The sequence below is a fragment of the Gopherus evgoodei genome, chromosome 3, assembly GCF_007399415.2.
Source record: "Gopherus evgoodei ecotype Sinaloan lineage chromosome 3, rGopEvg1_v1.p, whole genome shotgun sequence".
Taxonomy (NCBI): Eukaryota; Metazoa; Chordata; order Testudines; family Testudinidae; genus Gopherus; species Gopherus evgoodei.
Genome location: NC_044324.1, coordinates 177,350,671 through 177,374,018, shown reverse-complemented (window position 1 = coordinate 177,374,018; position 23,348 = coordinate 177,350,671). Strand labels below are relative to the sequence as shown.

The window sequence follows — 23,348 nt, the reverse complement described above, 5'->3', positions numbered from 1 at the left end:
TCTGATTGAAGCTAAAGGGTTGCATACAACCTGGCCTATCAGGTCACTCAAAACCTGTCCTCTGGCAGATAATCTCTCACCATGACTGAATCTAGAGTGGTTCCTATTAAGTCTATAGTCTGTGTCATAGTGAGTACAGACTTTTCCAAGTTGACTGACTCCTAGCGAAGAAAGTAGTTGAAGCATCAGTGAGGTTGTCTCGTGGGCTTTCTGACAAGTCCTGGCAATGAGAAATCAATTGTTGAGATTGGGAGAAACAGTGAAGCTGTTCCATTTGAAATGAGCTACTACCACCAGGAAGACCTTGATAAAAACTCTGAGGGTAGTGGCAAGGCCAAATGGGAGCACTCTGTATTGTTACTTTTTGGGGCCTACTAGGAATCTGAGAAAACATCCATGTGTGGGTTGAATATCCAAGTGAAAATAAGCACCCTTCATATCAAGAGTTTTAAAAGATGTATTTTTTCAGGGAAGGGATTATTGATGCCAAAGTGACCATGAGAAGCTTCAGTTTGTGAATAAATCAGTTGAGGTTGGGAGGATTGTTTCTTTTTGAGGATTAGGAAGTAAGTAGAGGTAAAAATCTCTCTCTTAGAACATGTACCTATCCAGCGCCATTGCTCCTTGCTGCAGGATGGATTCCACTTCCTGACTGAGAATCTCCTGGTGAGAATGGTCCCTGAAGAGGGATGGGGATGGGGGTTTTGGAGGAAGTAGGGAAGTAAACTCAATTATATAGACAGACTGGACGACATCTAATACTCTCCTGTCTGTTATGGCACTCCAGTTGTGGTAACAGAATGCTAAATGACCCCCAAGTGGTACGTGGGGATTGGGTAGTGGCGATATCATTAGTGGTTTGCAGCTTAAGAACTCCTGTCACAAATATCTTTTCACTAGGGGTTGGGGTTGAGATGGTGCTGAAGATGTGGTGGGTGCAGGAAAGTGAGACTTTTGTACTCTCTATGTCTTACAAGGAGGGTCATAAGATCGCTGGTGATAAAATTATTGATACAATTGTCTAGGTCTGTAAGGCTGCCTGTGATATTACCTTTTGAGGTTACAAGGGGCCCTAGAGGTCTTTAAAGTGTGTACGGACTCATCAGTCTTTTGATTGAAAAGGTGGGCTTCATGAAAGGGCAAGTCTTCTACAGTGTTTTGGACCTCCCTGAGAAATCCTGAGGCATGTAACCATGACTTACAGTGCATTCTGATGGCCATTGCCATCAACCTAGATGATGTATCTGCTGCTTCCAGCTGTTGATTGATGTGTAGTTCTGGCCCTGTGTTTATCACTAAGAGCCTGGAAGTGAGCTCTGCCTTGCTGTGGTAGCTTGTCTACAAAGTCTGTGAATTTTGAATAGTTGAAGGCTAATACATGTGAATGCCTTTCTTCCCAATAAGTCTAGATATTTAGCCTCCTTGTTGGAAGGCATAGAATCTCATGGATACAGCTAGGAGAAGAGCAGCAGATATTACACTTCACTACAATGTGTGCCTCCACGAGACAGTACAAACAGAGTAGATGGTTGCCATTGATTGAGAAGGAACAGGAGCAGGATACACAATTCTTGAATCCCAGAGTTCTAGGCATAATTAGATGCATATAATGGAATACTGGTGTGGAGGGGTTCCCCAGAGCAGAGAAACTATTCAACTATAAAAGCATTACTAAAAGATATTAAAACTATTAATGGTTCACATTAGCACTAATTATCAGAAAAGTAGCTGTGTTAGTCTGTATCCACAAAAACAACAAGGAGTCCAGTGGCACCTTAAAGACTAACAGATTTATTAGGGCATATTAGAGTGATTGAAGTTTTCTCCCTGGACACTCAATAACAGATTTAAAAGTAGCCACTCTTGACAAAAAAAACTTCAAAAACAGACTTCAAAGAGAAACTGCTGAACTACAATTCATTTGCAAACTTAACACCATCAATTTGGGCGTGACTAGGGAGTGGTTGGCTCACTACAAAAGCAATTTTCCCTCTCTTGGTATTGACACCTCCTCATAAGTTATTGGGAGCATACCACATACATACTGACTAAAATGGCCTTCAACATTAGTTCTCCACTTGTAAGGTAGCTCCTTTCTTTTCATGTGCCAATATACATTTATGCCTGTATTTGTAATTTTCACTCCATGCATCTAAATAAGTGGGGTTTTTACCCACGAAATCTTATGTCCAAATAAATCTATTAATCTTTAAGGTGCCACTGGACTCCTCATTATTTTTATTAGCACTAATGACACTGTGTTGGGGGCTATCTCGCAGATAGTAGATGACTTCAGGGAACTCAGAAGTGTGTTGAAAAAAGAAGAATGTCCAAGCAATCTTTTTTGTAATCCCACCTACCCAGCGACCAAAGGAAGAAGATTCTGGAAGTGAATTGCTGGCCAGGTAAGTGGTGGAGGGTAGAGGGATTTGGCTTTGTGGAACATTGGTCCACCTTCTATAAGGAGAGGGGTCTGGACAATTTGTATGGCCTTCACCTCAGTAGGAGGAGGACCAATCTTTTCGGGGACAGGCTGGCTAAAGTAGTCAGGAGAGGGTTAAACTAATAACAAAAGGGGAGGGCAAAAAGAAGGACATTATGAGCACTCAGCACAGAATCAAAATGTTAAGAATTTAATCAAAGAACCAAAGGTCATGAAGAGGAGAACTTGTTTAACTGCCTATACACCAATGCTAGGAGCCTGGGTAACAAACAAGAGGAATTGATCATTTATGAGCATAATCTCAATTTATTTGATATTTCTGAAACCTGGTGGGATGATTCTCACCACTGGAATGTTAAAATGAATGGGTTACAATCTATTTAGGAAGGATAGAGTGGGCAAAGAGGGAGGGAAGTGGCATTCTATGTCAAAAATATCATTACCTGATTCTGAGTCACTGATAACTCACATGAAAATTATCTTGACTGTTTATATGTCGTAACAGATAAAACACAAGATGAGGTACTAGTTTGTGTCTGCTACAGACCATCAAATCATGCTAGGGAACAGAAAGACCACTTCTTTATGCACCTCTCTACAATGTGTAGAAGAAAAAGCTGCTTGATCATGGGGGACTTCAATTTGAGTAACACATGCTAGAAGTCTCATGTTGCCAGTACTATAAAATCCTTGGAATTTTTAAACATAATAGATGACAATTTCTTAACTCAAAAACACTAGACCTTGTCGAATAGATAAAGAGGAACTGACCACAGAACTACAAATGAATGGAGCTTAGGTACACATTATCATGACTTGATCATATTTATAATGTGCAAGCAGAATAAAAGTCCAGAACAGTAATATATACATATTAGGTACTCTAACAGGGCTAGTTTCACTGAAAACTGAAAACAATTATGAACCAGATCACCTGGGAAGAATTTAATCAGAAGAATGTGAATAATTGGGAATCTTTTAAGAATACCTTACCAGATGTCCAAAAAGCCACAATCAAGGAAGAAGACTATGCTAATTAAAAAAACTGCATGGTTTAGAGCGGAAGTGAAGGTAGTTGTGTTTGCGTACACACACACACACACACACACACACACACACACACACACCAAATGGGAAAAGGGGAAGTTGACAGTAATTAATATCAATCAGAAGTTAGGAATTGCATAAAATTGATAAGGAAAGCCAAAGGACACAGGGAGAAATAGATGACCAGCAGACATAAAGGTAACAAGGAGTTTTAAAAATATATTAGGGAAAAAAAGTATCCTGAAAATCCTATTGGTCCATTGCTAGATTGAAATGATAGAATTACCTATAACATATAAAAGGCAGAAGTGTTCAGTAAATACTTCTATTCTGTATTTGGGGGAAAACAGATGATATAGTCTCTTCTTGTGGTGATGATAAACTCTTTCCATTCCACTAATTTCTCTGAAGGATGTTAAACAGAAGCTAATAAGTTAGAGATTTTAAAACTAGAAGGTTCAGATAATTTGCATCTAAGAGTTTTAAAAGAATTGTCTCAGGAGCGTGCTAGACCATTAACATTGATTTTCAACAATGCTTGGAGCACTGGGGAAGTTCCAGAAGACTGGAATAAAGTTAATGTTGTGTCAATTTTAAAAAAGGGAAAACAGGATCACCTAGATAATTATACGCCTGTCAGCCTGAGATTGATCCCAGGCAAGATAATGGAGGGACTGATATCGGACCGGTTTAATAAAGAACTAAAAGAGCGTAATGTATTTAATGCCAATTAATATTGGGTTTATGGACAATAGAACCTGTCCAACTAACTTGATATCTTTTTTTGATGAGATTACAAGTTTGACTGATAAAGATAATAATGTTGATGTAATACACATACACTTCTGTAAGGCATTTGCCTTGATACCACATGACATTTTGATTAAAAAACTAGAATTATATAAAATTAATCTGGCACACATTAAATGGATTAAAAACTAGATAACTGCTAGGTCTCAAAATGTAACTGTAAACAGAGAATTGTCATCGAGAGAGTCTACGTCCATTTGGGTCCCACAGGGATAGGGCCTTCATCTTACACTATTTAACATTTTTATCAATGACCCTGAAGAAAACATAAAATCATCATTAATAAAATTAGTGGATGACAGAAATTGGGGAAGTGGTAAATAATGAAGAGGACAACTCACTGATTCAGTGTGATCTGGATCACTTGGTAAACTGGGAACAATCAAACAATGTGTGTTTTAATATGGCTAAATATAAATGTACACTTCTGGGAACAAAGAATGTAGACCATACTTACAGGATGGGGGATTCTATCCTGGGACACAATGATTCTGAAAAAGATTTGTGGGTTGTGGTGGATAATCATAACCATACATTTTAAAGAGAGAGAGTAATTAACCATTGAAACAATTTACTAAGGGTCATGATGAATTCTCCATCAGTAACAATTTGTAAATCTATATAGGATGTTTTTCTAAAATATATGCTCTAGAAATTATTTTGGGGAAGTTCTGTGGCCTGTGTTATACAGGAGATCAGACTAGATGATCACAATGGTGCCTACTGTCCTTAGAATCCATGAATCTATGAACAAAGGAAAATATTTTTTCCACATAAAATAAACTGTGGAAATCATTGCTGCAGGAAGCTGTTAAGGCCAAGAATTAATAAGAGTCAAAAAGGGATTAGACATTTATATGGATGACAAGATTATCCAGCGTTATCTTAATTAGTAATATCAAAAATTTTAAAAGGAATATTAAATCTCATGTTCAGGATTTACACCAATATCTAGCTAGTAGATCTCAAGATGAGACTTAACTTGGGGGACAGATTGCACCACTGCCTATTGCAGAGTTCTTACACCTCCCTCTAAAGCAGGGGTGGGCAAACTTTTTGGCTTAAGGGCAACATTGGGGCTCTGAAACTGTATGGAGGGCTGGGTAGGGAGGAGTGTGCCCCACAAACAGCCTGGCCCCCATCCCCTGTCTGACCCCTCTCACTTTCCACCCCCCCCGACTGCCCACCTCAGAACCCACCACCATCCAACCACCCCGCTCTTTGTCCCCTCACCACCTCCTCCCAGAACCCCTGCCCCCTAACAAAGCCCTCTCGCTCCCTGTCCCCTGACTGCCCTGACCCCTATCCACACCCCCGCCGCCTGACAGGCTCCCAGGGACCCCACCCTCTTCCAACCCCTACTTCCCCATCCTCTGACCACCCCTGAACCTCTGCCCTATCCAACCACCCCTGCTCCCTGTCCTCTGATTGCCTCCCCAGAATTCCCTGCCCCATATCCAACCCCCTGGTCCCGGCCCCCTTACCATGCCGCTCAGAGCAGCATGTCTGGAGCCGCACCTCCTGGACGGAGCCAGACATGCCGCCACACTGCCCTGCATGAGTGCGCAGCCCCACTGCCCAGAGTGCTGCCTGCACGGCGGAGTGGCTGCAGGGGAGGAGGGACAGGAGGGGAGGGGCTGAGGGCTAGCTGCCAGGCCAGGAGCTCAGGAGCCAGGCAGGACGGTCCCGCGAGCTGGACATGGCCCATGAGCTGTAGTTTGCCCACCTCTGCTCTAAAGCATCTGGTGATGGCCATTGTCAGAGATGGGATACTGAATTAGATGGCTCTTGGATCTGATGAAGTATGGAAATTCCTGCATTAGTAAGTTTATAACTAGTGCAAAACAGAGGAGCAATGGGCCTAGAAGTCTTAAAATAGTAGCAAGCTATATATTCTAAAGCTAGATAAGGTTGCCTCAGTCCACATGATTTCCACTGCTTCAGCAGTGAAAGGCAAATGGAAAACAAGTTTTACCATCCACTTAGGGATTCCCCTGATGTAAGAGATTCCATAGGTGGCATACCACCCTCTTCCCAGAGCCAGAGAAACGTGCATCTGGGGTGCTGCCGGGAAGAAAGGGATATGGCCAAAGAACCACTGCACTCTGGCAATCGCACTGGTGAGCTGAGCCCTGATACTAGCCAGACCAATTTAGAGCAGCTCTGAGGATGTTCTAAATTGTACAAGAGCTGAGCCAGCTTCCAGCTGGCCCTAGGATTGGGAAGGAGATAAAAGTGGTGTAAAGCCACCTTTTCCCTCTCTCCTTAGCAGTGCTGAGCAGAATTCAGCTACAGCTGAGGATTAATTCCTAATACATAGTTGGGAAAAGGGTCGTTATCAATTTCTCTTAATCTTTAATATAGAGGGGAAAAAAGACCCTGTAAAGGTTTACATTTTTTTTAGCTCATGTGTTGCACTACCTAGCCATGTCATATAGTGTCAGTAATGTCATCAGATAACATAACTTCCACAATCTGATGTGATGCATTACACTAAGATTAACAGAATAAATCATATTTTTGGGTACACAGATAACAGGTGGTGCAGTCAGATGCTTTGTATTATTGTGTATCTATAGGATGCCCAGATATTAAGTTCACAGGCTCCTTCTCGTATGTGGAGTTTGTTGCAACCATAACTCAGTAGTAAAGGGCCACCAAACACTTATTATGGCAAAAACTATCATCAGGGAAAAATACAAATTGATCAATGTCAGCAACATGAAAGGAAAGAACAATCACCTGTCCCCGATCTCATAAATTTAGTATTTGTTGCAGGCTTTTCCCCAACTATATACAGTTTATTACAGTAACTATAATAAATAACGATGATAATGCAGAGTAGGTTATTTCAAGCTGAATACTTATTTTCTATTAATTCTCTCCCTTTTCTCTTGCACGCACTAAGCATGATCCACCTGTGAACTGGGGAAGAATAGATTTAATTTATCACTAGAAGTTTAGGCCTTTTAATTGGGAATGATGTGCTACATCAAGAAAGTTGTCTGTGTAGGCTCCTTGAAATAGCTGTATACCGTAAGTGGCATGTGCAGCTTGTACAAAGGAGGCATAGAATTTACATTCTACTGGTGTGTTATAAATAAGTAATAAGAACAGATTAGAATTATGCATTTACGCCTACTAGTGAGAGTGAGATGCATAATTCACAAGTGGTGAACTCTTAAGAGACTTCTGAAGTCCCCACTCTCATGTGTACAGAGCAAGGTATATTATTCATTCCCCACAGTCCTATACATTTCCTTTTTTCCCCTCAGTTCAGATTCTCCATGTCCTACTTTCTATAGTACAGAAAGTCTACAGACTATTAACCATTAAGTATTATTGGTGAGAATTTATTTCCTTTCTGTTAGCTTGTTGAGGAAAGCTTTCTGGATTTGCTTGTGCCAGAGTGACGACTGTAAGAGACATACACTGTAATACTGCAAGTATCAGAGGGGTAGCCATGTTAGTCTGGATCTGTAAAAGCAGCAAAGAATCCTGTGGCACCTTATAGACTAACAGACGTTTTGGAGCATGAGCTTTCGTGGGTGAATACCCACTTCCTCAGATGCATGTAGTGGAAATTTCCAGGGGCAGGTATATATATGCAGGCAAGCTAGAGATAATGAGGTAGGTTCAATCAGGGAGGATGAGGCCCTGTTCTAGCAGTTGAGGTGTGAAAACCAAGGGAGGAGAACCTACCTCATTATCTCTAGCTTGCCTGCATATGTATACCTGCCCCTGGAAATTTCCACTACATGCATCTGACAAAGTGGGTATTCACCCACGAAAGCTCATGCTCCTAAACGTCTGTTAGTCTATAAAGTGCCACAGGATTCTTTGCTGCAATACTGCAGTAACAACAACAGAAGGTGGGTGGAGAGGGCTGGAGAGAAGACTGGCCAATCCTATGAAATGTATTAAAATATATCAAAACACAGTGAACACAGAGAAAGTTAGGAGCAAATGTTGAGATAAATCTCATCACATGAATCTCTGGGCACCAGCAATTCTCAGTCTTCCATGGGAATTGCAATTCTCCGCAGGTGATTCTCTCTTCTTAAGGTTTGGCCTTAGTCTCTGTGGAGCTGTCGGTCAGAATGGAGGTTTGACTTTTCTCTTTGGACTCACAGCCCCTGGCTTGTGGGGAAACTGCTTACCGTTGTACTCAGTGATGGGAGTGGTTGTGCAGGTGGGGCATCGGTGTTCAGAAGCTTTTTCACCACAGGGTTCTCCAGACCTGCTCTGAGCAGGCTTAGATGACAAGGTGGTAAAACGTCTGGTGACCTGCCTGTAGGATAATTCCACCATTGCTACTACCAGTGTGAGCTGCACCACTTTTATGGCAGCTCCTAGAGATTTCCCAAAAGAAATCTAGTGTAGACTCAGTCTGACTGTAATGAAGAATCACTGGATAATTTTTGCACAAAGAAAATCTCTTGGTTAAGTCTGAGTGATTTTTGTGCTTTCAGAAGGTCCCAGATATACAACTTTGGAAAACCAGAATCCTCTTTTTACGTACAAAACAGATACAGCATAGGCAGTAGTGCTGCAACCTTCCCCACACTCCCTCATCAGTGAGCTTTCTAGAGAGACTATCTGTAGGAATGGAGCATTAACTTTGTCTCCATGCCCATTCCAATTCCCTGCTGAGACTTCCAACTACTGTCGATTTTGACGGGGGATTTATCTGATGGGAAAGGAAGGCCATGTCATCAAAGGACTGCCCTGCAGCTTCAGCCACAGTGAATCTGCCTTCACAAAACAGTGGCACCTAACTGTAAGGTGGGGTAAGGAGGAGTGGTTCTATGGCCGAGTAATGTAGCATTGATTAATGCGCTTCCCAAAGACGAATCACTTGGGGCAGACTATTTGGTGAAAGTAGTTTTCTTGTAATTTCTCTGAACTGCCTCAAACCAAATGAGTCCATTTAGTCCCCTGGAATTTTCCTTTGCCCTATATGCAAATATCGTCAATTGCGTTCTAGTTCTAGCTACCATCTGTTTTTGCTGCCTCTCTCTTGGCTCTGCCAGAGATTTATCTAGTTAAGCTAAGATACAAGCATCTCTTTTTCAGGCAACTCCATACATTAGCTTATGCAGTGTTGTTGTAGCTGCGTTGGTTCCAGGAAATCAGAGAGACATACATTATCTTATTCTGATGTTTTTTCAATGTATTTTACATTATTTTGAATATTGTTTGGCCAATGTATTTTATATTTGCATATACATTTAACAGAAGGGCTTCAATTATGCATATATTCACATTCCCAATACAACATAAGACTTTGAAAAAAATGAATTTGTGCCATTAAAAGAATTATATTAAATCCTGCCAGCCTCACAACAGGAGCCCAAAACATTTCATCTGACAAAATGAAACTCCCCTTTTTACCCTAATTTTTAAAGATATTAGCCTATGTCTCAATTATCCCAAATATTCTATCTGATAAATGTACACAAAGCTCCTATCAAAATTTGTTTCTATGGGAAGGCCCTTCCAGGGCATGGAACACAGAATTGTAAGAAGAATGTCCAGACACACTGGTCAAGCAGATTAGTTGGACTCCTCAACTGGCCCATATAGGGCTGGTCTCCAGGATCAGCAGAGGAGAAAGGTGATGTAAAATCACCTGTCCTTCCCACAATGTACATAAGAGACATGCCTGGGTATTTGGCCTCATAATTCAAACATTAAACAGCTTTAAATAAGAGAAGGAACAAATTCAAGTTTCTGTTCCTATGAAGTTTCTGTTCTCCCCATGCCAGAGAAAAAAAAAAAGATTGCAGGAGGCTCCAGTCCACATAATGGACCTTCTCAGCCACTAGTCATCATCTCATTGGCCTCCTCCTCTTCCTCTCTAAACTCAAACACAATGTCTACATAATACACTGATTTAATCTCCTGTAACTCCATCTTGGATCCTTTCCAGTCTGGCCTCCTCCCCTCACTATCCTAAAAAGCTCACATTTAGGTTTCTTATTCTGGCTATATATTAGGGCTTCTACTCCATCTTCATTCTCCTTGTCCTGTCTGTGGTTGTTGACACTGTAGGTTATCCTCTCCTTCTTGACTTCCTACCTTTATTGCAAGTGTGTATGTTCTTGATGCATAATGCAATACCTCCATCCTTTTCCCCCTTTATATTAATATTCCAGTGATGAGATTTATCCCACCAATTCTGAGTGATACCAATTAAGTCATAATTTAGCTTATGTATTAATACTTTCAATTCTTCCTGTTTATTTCCCAAATTTGTTGCTTTTCTGAATAGACAAAGATATTAAAGCAGATTCCCCACGGCTCTTCCCACCTGTTGCTCCCTATAACTCTACTATAATATTCCATCCTCCCCCAAATATCCAGCCTTCTGTTAATGTCACCTTTATTTATATCTACATGTAGGCTTTTGTCACCTGTCTCCTTTGAACCTTGCTTATACATTCCACTCATTCTAGCCTTCTGTGTCACCATGCGCTCAAAACCAATGAAGAGGGAGAGGAGGAGCAGCCCTCTTAAAAGGGCAGTCCAGCTGTTTTACTGCGGTCATGAAATAGCTCTACTCATCTGATATCATGTAGGGGCAAGTTGGTAACACATATTTAAACAATAATTATTTCCATTCAATAAACAGAAATACCTATTCTTAACGCAAAGGTAATATGTTTGTACCAAGATATTTCACATTCCTTACAGCTCTGTTCAACTTCTATTTCTATGAATTCTCATTACAATACTTTTGACTTGAAACACAGTGTGGCCAAGTAGATTAAGCATGGACAGGGGAGCCCAAACTGCTGTGCTCTTATGCAGGCTCTGTTCAGGCATGTGACCTTGGGTAGGTTGTATTTTCAGTGGTGCCATTGGAGCTGTGGGATGTTCAGCATCTCTGGGAATCTGGCCATCAGAGACTCTGTGCTGTGCTTCAATTTCTCTGTCTGAAAAATGGGGCTAACACTAGTTGCCTATTTTCCTCCACAAGCAAATTGTAAGAATTAATATCTTTAAAATGCTTTGAATACAAAGAGTGCTAAGTATTGTTAATATTCCAAGGCCTGAATCAGATGGATCCTCAAAAGAGAGAGAAATCTGGCTTCAATTACTTTAGAAGGATGCTAGAGAGAGACCGTAAGTATCTCTGAGTTTAGAATATTATGTGTTTTATATACTATCTGTATTCCCTCTCTTGTATGTCCAGGGTAGCCATGTAATGCAAGTTCTGTAGCCTCTGGATCAGTTAGAAAAGATACAAAAAAGAAATATTCCAGTGTACCACTGCCATTGCAATGTGCAAAAGATAATAAAAATAATGGTTTTGTGAGCACACTTTAAATGTACAACATTGTAATGTACAGTGTAAACAGAGCATTCATATTCAATTATACATTTACCTCTCAAGAAAAATGAGTTTTATCCCTCACTAGAAGTGGTATATTTATTTGCCCAGTAAATTACATCATATATCCTATTTATACATCAATTCAAAATAAATCTTTTTAATGTAAAAGCCAATTCAAACGGCTTCAATGCAAGATCAAATATTTCTATTCTGACTATAACATAGCTCCACTCTGATGCCATCCTAAGTTCAAACAAGAAATATTTTATCTTCTGCTGCTCTTTATCAAATACTTATTCCAAACCACTCTAATTTATATTGCCCCAATAAATCTAAAAACAAAATTTTAAATGTTTCCATAAGGATATTTGTACAAAATTACATATTTTGATGTACCTACACTGATAGAACCTTCAGGCATTCACAATAAGGATTATTATAAAAAGATCTCAAGTTTCACTGGTTAATAGAAAACTAGAATAAAAAATGAGCAGAGATATACTCCTTCATACAGGACACAAGATAGAAGATTAGCATCAGAATGAAAATTCACTTATCCTCAGCTGACGCTTTTCCCTCTTACATCTGCTGACCTTGTGCTGTGCAGTACATTACTGAAATGATTAAACAACAACAGCATTGTTAAATTATGAATCCAGATGTTGTTTTACATGCCATCATATACATTGCCAGCAATGGCAGAAAAAAGGAAATCAATATATGAACATTTAAGTTGTATCTACAATAATGGAGTGCAGTATTTGCAACGCTGCCATCGCTGAAATAGTAATGAACTCTGTTTCTCATCTGCCTCATGATAGCCATCTTAAAAGATTTTGAGTTTATGCATTACTTAAGGAACACTAATCTGATATTTTCCTTACGTGCTTCGATTTATGTTCACTTAATTTTAGTGCTTATGCACTATTTATTTTCTTTGTAATACATCATCTTAAATTGTTCCTATATTTACATGGTATGAATCTTTATGATTGGTATGAATATATCTGTCGTATAAAAAAACATTTGAAGCCAAACTGCAATTTAGATCAGAAGTGGATTATCATAAAAAATACCATATTTTAAAGGAATAGTGAAAAGTCTGATCGAGTTCAGTACCAACTAAATGGCTATAAAGTTTTATGTAAACAATTTGGGTGGTGGGTGTAAAAATGTAGGTTAAATTCTTGATTCATCAGGAAAAGAAATCTGCCAGAATTCTTTTCATGATTTTTGTGACATATTAAGCTGGAATCTGACTTGATTTATGCCCTGCATAAATTTTTTATTTTTGCATAATTTAGGAGGGGGGCAGCAGGTTTGGAAAATACAAGAATCCTCTTCCAACAGTCTAAACTGTCATGTATTTTTAGAATTAAACTCAAATCTAACTAAGATTCTATAATGTTCAGACATGTATTGTTCACCATGAACAGATGAGAACCAAGACTGCTGAGAAGAATGAAGGAAAAGCTGCTCCTGTATTATTTCTAAACCTAAATAGAAATAGTTTAGTGATATTAACTGGTAAAATAATCTGGAACTATTTTTAAAAGTCATTCTCAGATTTTTCTCCACAAATTTACAGAAGCAAGAGGCCTGAACAAGCATCCAGATATCTGGATGCTCATGCAAAGTTTACAAATGTCCAAACATCTGAGGTTTGCTCACTGCTAAAATTGACAGAATGCAGATTTCCAGTCTCTCAAACATTTAAAATAGTTTTCAGACTAATTAATTTATTAACTATCCAGTATGTGCTGGGGGCAGTACTGCATGCTCCAAAGAGGGATGGAGATTATGAGTGAGGATGCAGTACAAATAAAAAATTTAAAGAAAAGACCTAAACCTTCTCCTATGAGGGTCACTAGTAAACATCCATTCACCTACTGGGCACAAGAACTGTCTCAGATCCAGTCTCATGTAAGCAGATGCAACTCCATTGACCTCATGGACTGATTTTGATCCTTTTAGAGCAAGCAGCCCTGTAATATTCTCCATCTGCCTTCCTGGAGAAGAGCATTACATGCAGAAGTATTACACTATCACTGTTGGGCCTCTAGTGCAGCTGCCTGTTGTGTTGCTACCATGAATGAACATTTCACTGGTGTCACTGGAATATTAGGACACACAGACCACATTCAATTATGCAGGTGGTGCAATCCAGGTGGCTACACCTGTAATATTCAACACCCAAAGGGTTAACAGCCAGCAATAATTGTCAGTATGCAGCACAGCTGCTTGTGACTTCTAGTAACTTAGTCCAACTGTTGTTTCTTTTTCTTACACACCAATTTGTCATAAATGTTTCTAGTACTCTTTCCCTTTCCCAGTTATGTAAATTAAGTGCTATCCATACTCCCAAAAGTTCACTTATAAATTATTTTTCATGAAACTGAAATTCTCTCAGTGATCCATGTGAAATTTTAAATTTGGATGGGATTCAATACAAAATTAATCTTTGTAGAAAGAAAATGTCCAATTTAAGAAGTTTAAAAACTGTGGAGATTTTTGTGGTTCTCCAACTTTTTGAGTGAACATGGACAGAGTTTCATTGAAAAATGGGCATTATTGTGAGTGAAAGCAACAACATTCCACCAGTTTTTCATGAAACTAGACTCTGTTCCAAAACCACCCCCATCCCTTTCCAAAATATGCAAAATCCTCATATTCACCAATGTGAATAAGGCGTTTACAATCTGTTCTTTTGTGAATATTTTGCAGAGCCCCAAATCCACCAATCTCTTATTTTTGTTCTTTGGGGGTTGTCAATTTTTAAACGTTCACTAAAGCCCAAATTAAAAAAAAGTTTAATCTCTCTAAAAGTGTTAATGGTAACATACACATATTATCTGAAGAAAGCAAAACCAGAGTTTAGTCCTAAGTCTTGATGTCAAATATAACTGTTCCGTTTCTACCACTGTGAAGATAAGTGCAAATTTTCAAATTTGTACCACATCTAGGCATCTAAATCCATATCTAGGCACCAAAAATAAGTGGCCCAGTTGACTTCAGACTGAGTGAGGGTAATCAACACATCAGAAATTCTAAGACTATAAGAACATAAGAATTGCCATACGAGGTCAGGCCATGGTCCATCTTGCCCAGTATCCTGTGTCCAACAGCGACCCATACTAGAGTTTCAGAGGGAGTACACAGAACAGAGCAATAACGGAGTGATCCACCTTATCTTCCACTCCCAGCTTCTGATAGTCAGAGGTTTAGGGTCCCGAGCAGGAGGCTGAATCCCTAATCACCTTGGCTAATAGCTCAGGTTAAGATTTTGTCACGGTTAATTTTAATACAGGTATGGAAAGGTTGCAGGCAATAAACAAAAATTCACAGAAGCCCACAACCTGCCTGTGACTTTTACTAAAACTAACCAGCGTCCAGGGGTGGGGTTGACCACCGAGGGGACTGAAGCCCAAGCCACACAAGGAGGCGGGACTGACAGCTCCAGCCCCTGCCCCTGCCACAGTGGCTGAGGCAAGGGCTGAAGCCAAAGAAGTCACAGAGGTTCATTAAAGTTACCGAATCTGTGACCAAATCATATCTTTACTAATAGCCATTAATGGATCTATCCTCCATGAACTGATCCAGTTCTTTTTGGAACCCAGTTATACTTCTGGCCATCACCACATCCCATGGCAATGAGTTCCACAGATTATTGTGTGTTGAGTTAAAAAGTACTTCCTCTTGTTTGTATTAAATGTTACTATTCTTTTCATCAGGTCACCCCTGGTTTTTGTATTTAGTGAAAAGGTAGATAACACTTCTCTATTTACTTTTTCCACACCATTCATTATTTTATAGACCTCTATCATCTCTCCCCTTAGTTGTCTCTTTTCTAAGATGAATAGCCCTAATCTTTTTAGTCTCTCCTCATATGGAAGTAATTCCATACTCTTGATCTTTTTTGTTGCCCTTCTCTGAATGTTTTCCCGTTCCACTAGATCCTATTTGAGTAGCACACCATGGATTTATGTAGTGATATTATGATTTTTTTATCTTTTTTTTATCCTTCTCTGAACGGTATCTAATATACTGTTAGCCTTCTTGACCACTGCTGGGCAGTGAATGGAAGTTTTCAGAGCGCGATCCATGGTGACTCAAAGATTTTTTTAAAATGGGAACAGCTATTTTAGAACCCAACATTATATCTGTATAGTTGGGATTATTTTTTTCCAAAGTGCATTATTTTGCACTTAACATTAAATTTCATCTGTCATTTTGTTTCCCAGTTTGGTGAGATTCCTTTGTAACTTCACATGGTCTGCTTTGTAATCATTTTATATCATGGGCAAACTTTGCTACTTCTCTATTCACCCACTTTTCCAGATCATTAATAAATATGTTGAACAGCCCAGCACCCAGTGTAGATCCTTGGGGGACACCACTGTTTGCCTCTCTCCACAATGAAAACAGACTATTTATTTCTACCTTTTGTTTCCTATCTTTCAACCAGTTACTGACCTACGAAAGGACCATCCCTCTTATCCCATGACTACTTAGGTGAATACTTGTCTTACATCCTCTCTTTCAGTATGCAATATCACTCAAACAGCATTTGGTATTTTAAACTCTCTTATCCAATCTACATATATGTGAAGGGACAATTATATGTAGATTGGATAAGAGAGTTTAAAATACCAAATGTTTACTATGATAAACGCTTGGTGTGAGATCACAGGAAAGAAAGAATCATTTGGGCTTTTCACATTTTTGAGTGACTTTAAGTCTTGTCAACGTTTGTGATTGATAGACCTGGAAGCTTAATGCCTCCCTTCTCTCTGTTCACTGAACAGATCCAGAATGGGTAGCAACAATGCACTTTCCCTACATTGCCATACAAATGTGCCTTTTTTTTTTGTTCTTTTGGCTAATCCATTGCTATTAGCTTTGGAGAATGCCATTTGTTCAAAACAGTTTGTGCTTCTGTATGTGGCAGATTTAGAGGTGCCAATCCCTTTTGTTTTATAATTTGAGTTTTATTTTATCATTTTAATTTCTAGAAAGTGGTGCCCAAATAACCTGAGAGCTCAGCAATTCAGGCAGGGTTAACATGAGTTCTCTCCTGGTTTGCTGTGTTACCCAAATCTGATTGAAGGACAAGGATTCCAGAAGCTTGTCCAGCTGTGGTTTTATAATGACACCATTAGGTTTTGCTCCATAATCAAGGCCCCTAAAAGTCTGTGTAGCTCCAGGCTTAGTCTCTGCGACAAGGTTAACTGAAATCTGCAGCAAGGATAACTACTTTAGCAGATTGTATCAGCAGGAAATATTTAAACACTATTTAAAAGGATTTTAAATAAGCAGATTTTATTTAACACTACACTAATGCACTGCAACAGAAAATGATACAAGAGAGCTGCTACAAATAAACATAATGCTTTCCTCCCTGGCCTCCGGATCTGTACAGTTAAGTCCAGTGAATGGACTAGAGTCTTCCATTTGAAGTTGAAACACAGAAATGACAGACTTAGACAGTCCTAATTGCCCTTTGGTTTTGTGCCTGCTGAATCTGCATTCTGGGTCTGAAGAATTAATTACACTAGTACAGGTCACTGGCAATGTCAGTGTTGTCAATTCAGGTGTATCAAATGTGCTTTCTTATATATATATATATATAAAACATTAAGGGAAGCTTATTCCTTCCATAAACCTAGTATAATCTGTCCTCTAGTGCTGGCTGCATCAATACAACTATTTTGGGGTTTTTTATAGTGCTCATCATCATGTTTACGTATTTTGGCCCGTATGAAACCTGCAGCAGAGATGATGTTCTTTTTGTACTGCTTTGGGAAGTATGTTGCTTGCTGTACTGCCTTATAATCTGGATGTGTCATTCAGTCATATGGGAATGGTGACTATCGAAGTGTAGTCCATTAGAGCAAGATCCTGAAAATGACAACTGGACTTCAGTTCATATCTCTTTGTGTAACATGGGTAGTATTTCAGGTGAAGATGAATATTCTATTGCTCGCACTAATACAGCAGGTTTCAATGCTTCCAGAACAAACTAGAGTTTTAAATTCACTAACTGGATGCCAATATTATATTGATGTTGAATGACTCTTTGGAATAGGTTATCCTAGGACCTAGTGAAACAGAAGACTTGGCTCTTTCAGATATTTACGAATATTATACTACATCTTTGAAGATAGGAAACAGTTCCACAGTGGGTCCCACAGAAATACTACAGTATCTAGTAGTTGTAAGTTGTCAGGGCAAAGAGTGCCTCTTCTATATTTCTACAGCACCCAGCGCAATGGGGCTTCAGTCTTGACTGTGGCCTTTGGGTGCTACCATGCTATTCAATATTTAATTAGAATAACCATAACAATAACAATCATATGATCTAACAGGCCTTTTCCTCTTTGTGATGCCCCGACTGGCAATCAAACTCTGCAGTTCAAATGTTTTCTGGATTTCCCTTCATTTAAGCCATGTTCAATTGTACAGCATATAAAGTGTTGACACAATTGTGATGGATTCTTAATAATAGATGCAAAAATCAGTAGAATTTTATAGATGTGGAAAGGACAAAAAAGAGGTCCAAAAGTGTTTCTTGAAGAAGTATGGCATTTGTGCGATCACATATATTAAAGATACTATTTATCATTGATTTCAAGAAAGGAATTCATATGAGTGTTGACTAATTTTGGGTGCTTCAGTTTCTGAATATTTGACATAGTGGGCCCTGATTTTAAGAGATGCTGAACTCCCACCCCATCCCTATTATTAATCATAGAATTCAACAAGTCTCCTCATTCTCTTCTCCAACTCTGATCTGTCTGGTCTTACAAAATCTGTCTTTCAGCATTCAAGTTCAAGAACAATTTGAGCCTAGGTTGCCAACTTTCTACTCGCACAAAACTGAACACCCTCGCCCCATCCCTGCCCCTCCTCTGAAGTTCCGCTCCTGCTTCGCCCCCGCTCACTCCATCCCCGAGCCCCCTGTCACTTGCTCTCCTCACCCTCACTCACTTGCTCATTTTCACCAGGCTGGCTCAGGGGGCTGGGGTGTGGGAGGGGGTGAGGGTGCCAGCTTGGGATGAAGAGTATGACGTGCAGGAGGGAGCTCTGGGGTGAAGCCAAGGGGTTCAGAGTATGACCGGGGGTTTCTGGGCAGAGGCAGGAGTGTGTGAGGACTCTGGCTGGGGGTGAAGACTCTGGGGTGGGGCTGGGATGAGGTTTTGGGGTGTAGAACAGTGCTCTGGGCGGGGACCAAGAGGTTCGGAGGGAAGGAGGGGGAGATCAGGGCTAGGGAGGGGTTGGGACATGTGGGAGGGAGGGAGAGGGTTCCAGCTGGGGAGGAGGGGTTTGGGGTGCAGGAGCATGCTCTAGGCTGGGATGCAGGGGTTTGGAGGGGGGAGGGGGATCAGGGGTTTGGGGCCCGGGGGGGTGCAGGGGTGCTGGCTCTGGGTGGCACTTGGGGGTAGGGGCAGTGTGCAGAGCCCCCTGGCAGACCCTATGCATTGGAGCCTGAGGGGGACATGCCGCTGCTTCTGGGAGCCGCACAGTGCGGAGGCTAGTAGGAAGCCTGCCAGCCCCCCTGTGCGGCGTTGCCTATCGGACAGTCAATGGCATGGTCAGCGGTGCTGACCAGAGCCACCAGGATCCCTTTTTGACTGGGTATTCGGGTAAAAAAACGGACACCTGGTCACTTTACTTGAGCCAGCCAAACTGTTACTTATTCCTATAGGTTATATTCTTCTCTCTCTTTCTAAGGATTAACCTTGTTTTTATAGTCCATAAAAACTAAATGATCAAAAGTGACATATCACAGACACCAGAAAAGATTATTATTTGTAATTTAACTGTAGAAAGCCAGAGAATGTGAGCCACATCTACAGCTGTTGTAAACTGGCACAGCTCTATTGAGCTAGTTGAAAATCTGGCTCTGTGACTTGTTAGGTGAAGTATCCCTTTCCTGAAATACTGCAAACACTATTCTTTCTTACTGTATGGCAGAGAAAATAACAGTTTCAATCAGATGAGTATTAATAGGAATATTTTTCTTTTAAGGATTCACAATCAGAGTCATTACTATATGCAAGAGAAATTAAATGAACCAAATTTGTTAGCAGGGTCAAGTATGCAGTGCTGAAGAAAATACAGACTTTTACATGCTCAGTGTCAAAGTTGGAGATTACACTCTACAGTGATGGAAATATAAATATTTTGTGTGTCACATATATCTACAAGTAATGTCTTTCTTGGCTTCACCAGGTTAGATCATCAAATGTGTTTCACTATAGAAAAGAGGACTATTTTCACTACAGGCTTTTACCAGAAACTTTTCTCACAAAGGTAGCCAGCTCTCAGATGACATGGGAGGGAGAAATTTTGCTCAGATTTTGACAATCAACCATCACTAGCAATCTCCTCAGAAAAGTTTGTGCTATATTATTATTTCTTTGCACATTATAAGCTGTGCTGGCAGCAATGCCTAGAGTTAAAGTTGTCTGATACTTTTCATTATAAAACACAGTTTTCACTTGTTTACAAACTTTGCCAAACTTTAACCACTTGTGCTGAAACTTTCCATGCTGACTGCCTTGAGATGATTGTAAAAAAATGTTTTGGCTAAAACAGGTCAGCCATTTATGAGAATGATATTAGATAAAACCACATTGTTTTGCTAATGTGAAAAAAAATCTTACAAATGTTTCATTAAGAAGCTCTAGAGACTCCAGGCTCTGGCAAGGGGTGTTCCCCAGGGGCCAGAGAGGTGCTTTTTGATGTCCCTAGGAAAATCTACCCAATTTGGCCCAATTATATGCCTCTGAAAAACCAGTATGCACATGCTCAGTAGAAGCCAACAGCACTAACCTTCACACCCAAGCAAAAACAAACAAACAAACAAACAAACAAACAGGCAGGAGAGACAGACACAACACTGGAGAGTCCCAGAATCTGGCTTTTAATCCTTTGATTTTATCACTGTGCAGATATAGCCCTTGGAGAAGCAAGATTACTTTGTGCCACTTTGTGCCTACAAAGGAGCAGATTGCAGGTTCTGTAAAGAAACAAAGGCCCTTCCACTTTAGCAACAAAAATGACATTTCTTTGATTAAAATTAGAGCCAAGCATAAATCTGGGCTAGAAATCTGAATAGTCCTGAGTCAGAATGACTTGGATTTCTGTTGACCTAAATCCCAACCTTCTGACTCAGATCACATTTCTTCCCCTGGGCTCCTTCCACATTTCCAGCGCACCTCAAGCAGAGTGAGAAATCAGCAGCAAGATAAAGGTGGCACAGAAGCAAACAGTCATACATGTCATGTCCCATATGGTAAGAGAAAATAAGAAAGTGACTCAAGTTCCACCAGTTCAGATGAGGAGACTATCAATCTCCTTCCATTTAGCAACTAATATCAATTAAAAAGCAATAGATTTACAAATATGGTGCACTCTGGGTGAGAAGCAGGGACCCCATTGGAGGGAAACTGGGTCTCACTGAATAACTCTAAATGGGGCAATGGTAGGGTCTTCCACATGGAAGAGGAGACATATTTAGACTACAGGCAGTGAACTAAACTGACCTGCCCTCTGAAAATTGTCTTTGACTCAATCAGAGTTGCAATCAGCTAGGCCCATTTTGGTGAAACTGAGTCCTGCTGTCTCTGGGGAGATGGGGAGTTTCCTACTAGACCTATCAATATATTTTCTTCAGTAATCAAATTCAGGGACTGAAACTGTAAACCTTTGCCCATTTCAAAAAAACAAAGGGAAACCAAACTTACGTTAAGGTACTGAAATGTTCATATAAATGTTTGTGCCAGGAGCAGAAATAGAAATGCTACATTACTGTGAGAAAGGTGCTTCTTCCATTATTTCCAGATATTACCACAAAAACAAGCTCTAAAAATGTCATTAAAAGTCTGTTCTTTAGGCTAGTTTTACAGAATCGGGTCTGGCTGGAAAAGTCTCAGATAAGCGTCCAACATTTTGGATGATGAGCCAAATATTGAGCCTTTTGAGAGTAGCCTACCCTTAATTGCTGGTTGGAAAATTATAAAAGTTATCTTGACTGCAGTTTCAATAGATAATTCTTCATTACAGCTTAGATAGTAGTTATCAGTCACGATGTAATCTGATATGCACTTCTAAAAAACCACTAGCATGGTGAACATATTTCAAAAATGTTTTTCACACTTTCTAATTCATGACCATTTTTCAAATACGTGCTATGGGGCAGAGCACAACTCTAGTAACAACATCAGCACAAATCTTTCAATAATGTTTTTAATAAGAAGACTGGAAGCACATATATTTTTGCTTCCAATTTTTTAAAAAGAATGTTATGGGACAGTAATAAGAGATTAATGGAGATCTTGGAAAAAAAGATAAATGGTACTACAAGAATACCAGAAAACTGGGAGCAGGAAGGAGGTGAAACTAATTGAACCTATATTTTTGATAAATATTTCTTTTTTGCAGAAGAAAAATGCATACTAGTTTAAGCTGTCATTATGCTAACCTTTATCCTATTTTTCATATTATTAGTAATATATAATGTGGTAGTTTATATTCAAAAATAAAACCAGAATGTATATACCTCATGTATTTATCCAAAAATACAACAAGGTTACTATGGTTACAAAAAATCCATTACCTTTGAATACAGAATGAAAAAGTTTGACTTAAAGTGTGCGCTATTTATTATAGCAAACATCAACAGCCTTCAGGAGGTTCTCTAACTGGATTCATTTTTCAGTGTCAGAACTGACCCACCGCACTAGTAGCTTATGGCCTGTGCAAATAAAAAAAATTGAACTATGCATTTTTAAAAATGTTTTGTACTAACTCAAAATGTCTTTGAGGTCTTATAGTATGCTAAGGTGTTATAGTAAAAAGAAAGTAAGACCCTGACCCTCCTCTATCCTGGGTAGATTCTGATTTTAATATTGTTTTTGGTTTTACACCTATTTACAAACATGCATAAAACTGTGACTGAACTAGACTATTCCTTTTGCTGCACAAGGCTACACATAGTTCATTATTTTTATTGTATGATAATCCTGAATGACAATTTGTGGTATGTTGGTGAAATAAAAGGTTAACGTGAAAGTAAGATGACAGATAACTGTACATCAATACAAGCAGCCAATGAGGGTAATGGAGCTGCTATGTAATAATCTGAGGATACAGATATGTAAAATAGATATTGAGATAGACTGTACAAGTTATATTGGAGGTAGTGAAACGTTTATTATATGCTCAAATTCAATGGGGGCTGTGCAGGAAGGCAACACAGAGAAGGCCATCCAGACACACATTTGAAAGACAATGAGGAAAATTAGTAGCTTGGGGGATCTCCAACATGTTTCAAGCCTCGTTTTGCCAAAGCTGAAAGTTACCAGATCAAAGGACTATAAAAAGTTTAAAGGAGACTTGATTTCTGTAAAGAGGGGTGATAAAAGGACTGAGCAAGATTTAAAGACTCCCCAAGGCAGGGAGGGAATGTACTGGTTTGTGAGTTAAGGGAATAGATGATCACCCAGACAGAGTGAGGCTCTGCAGAGGAGTCTATAAGGAAGCTAGATCTACCAGGATCACCCTGTGGAAAATGGTTAGATATCTTGTAAGCAAGACATGTATTTGGTCTGTTTTACTATTACAAGATCTGTTTCTCTCTTAAATTCTTTTGTTCTAATCAATACTTTACTATAAGAAGGGTGTCTGGTCACTAGTGTCATTGCT

General features: G+C 39.6%; 1 protein-coding gene across 1 annotated transcript in view; it reads right to left on the bottom strand.

Annotated features, from left to right (window-relative positions):
- Positions 1-23,348, bottom strand: part of USH2A (usherin) — a 596,134-nt gene that overhangs the window by 293,726 nt on the left and 279,060 nt on the right.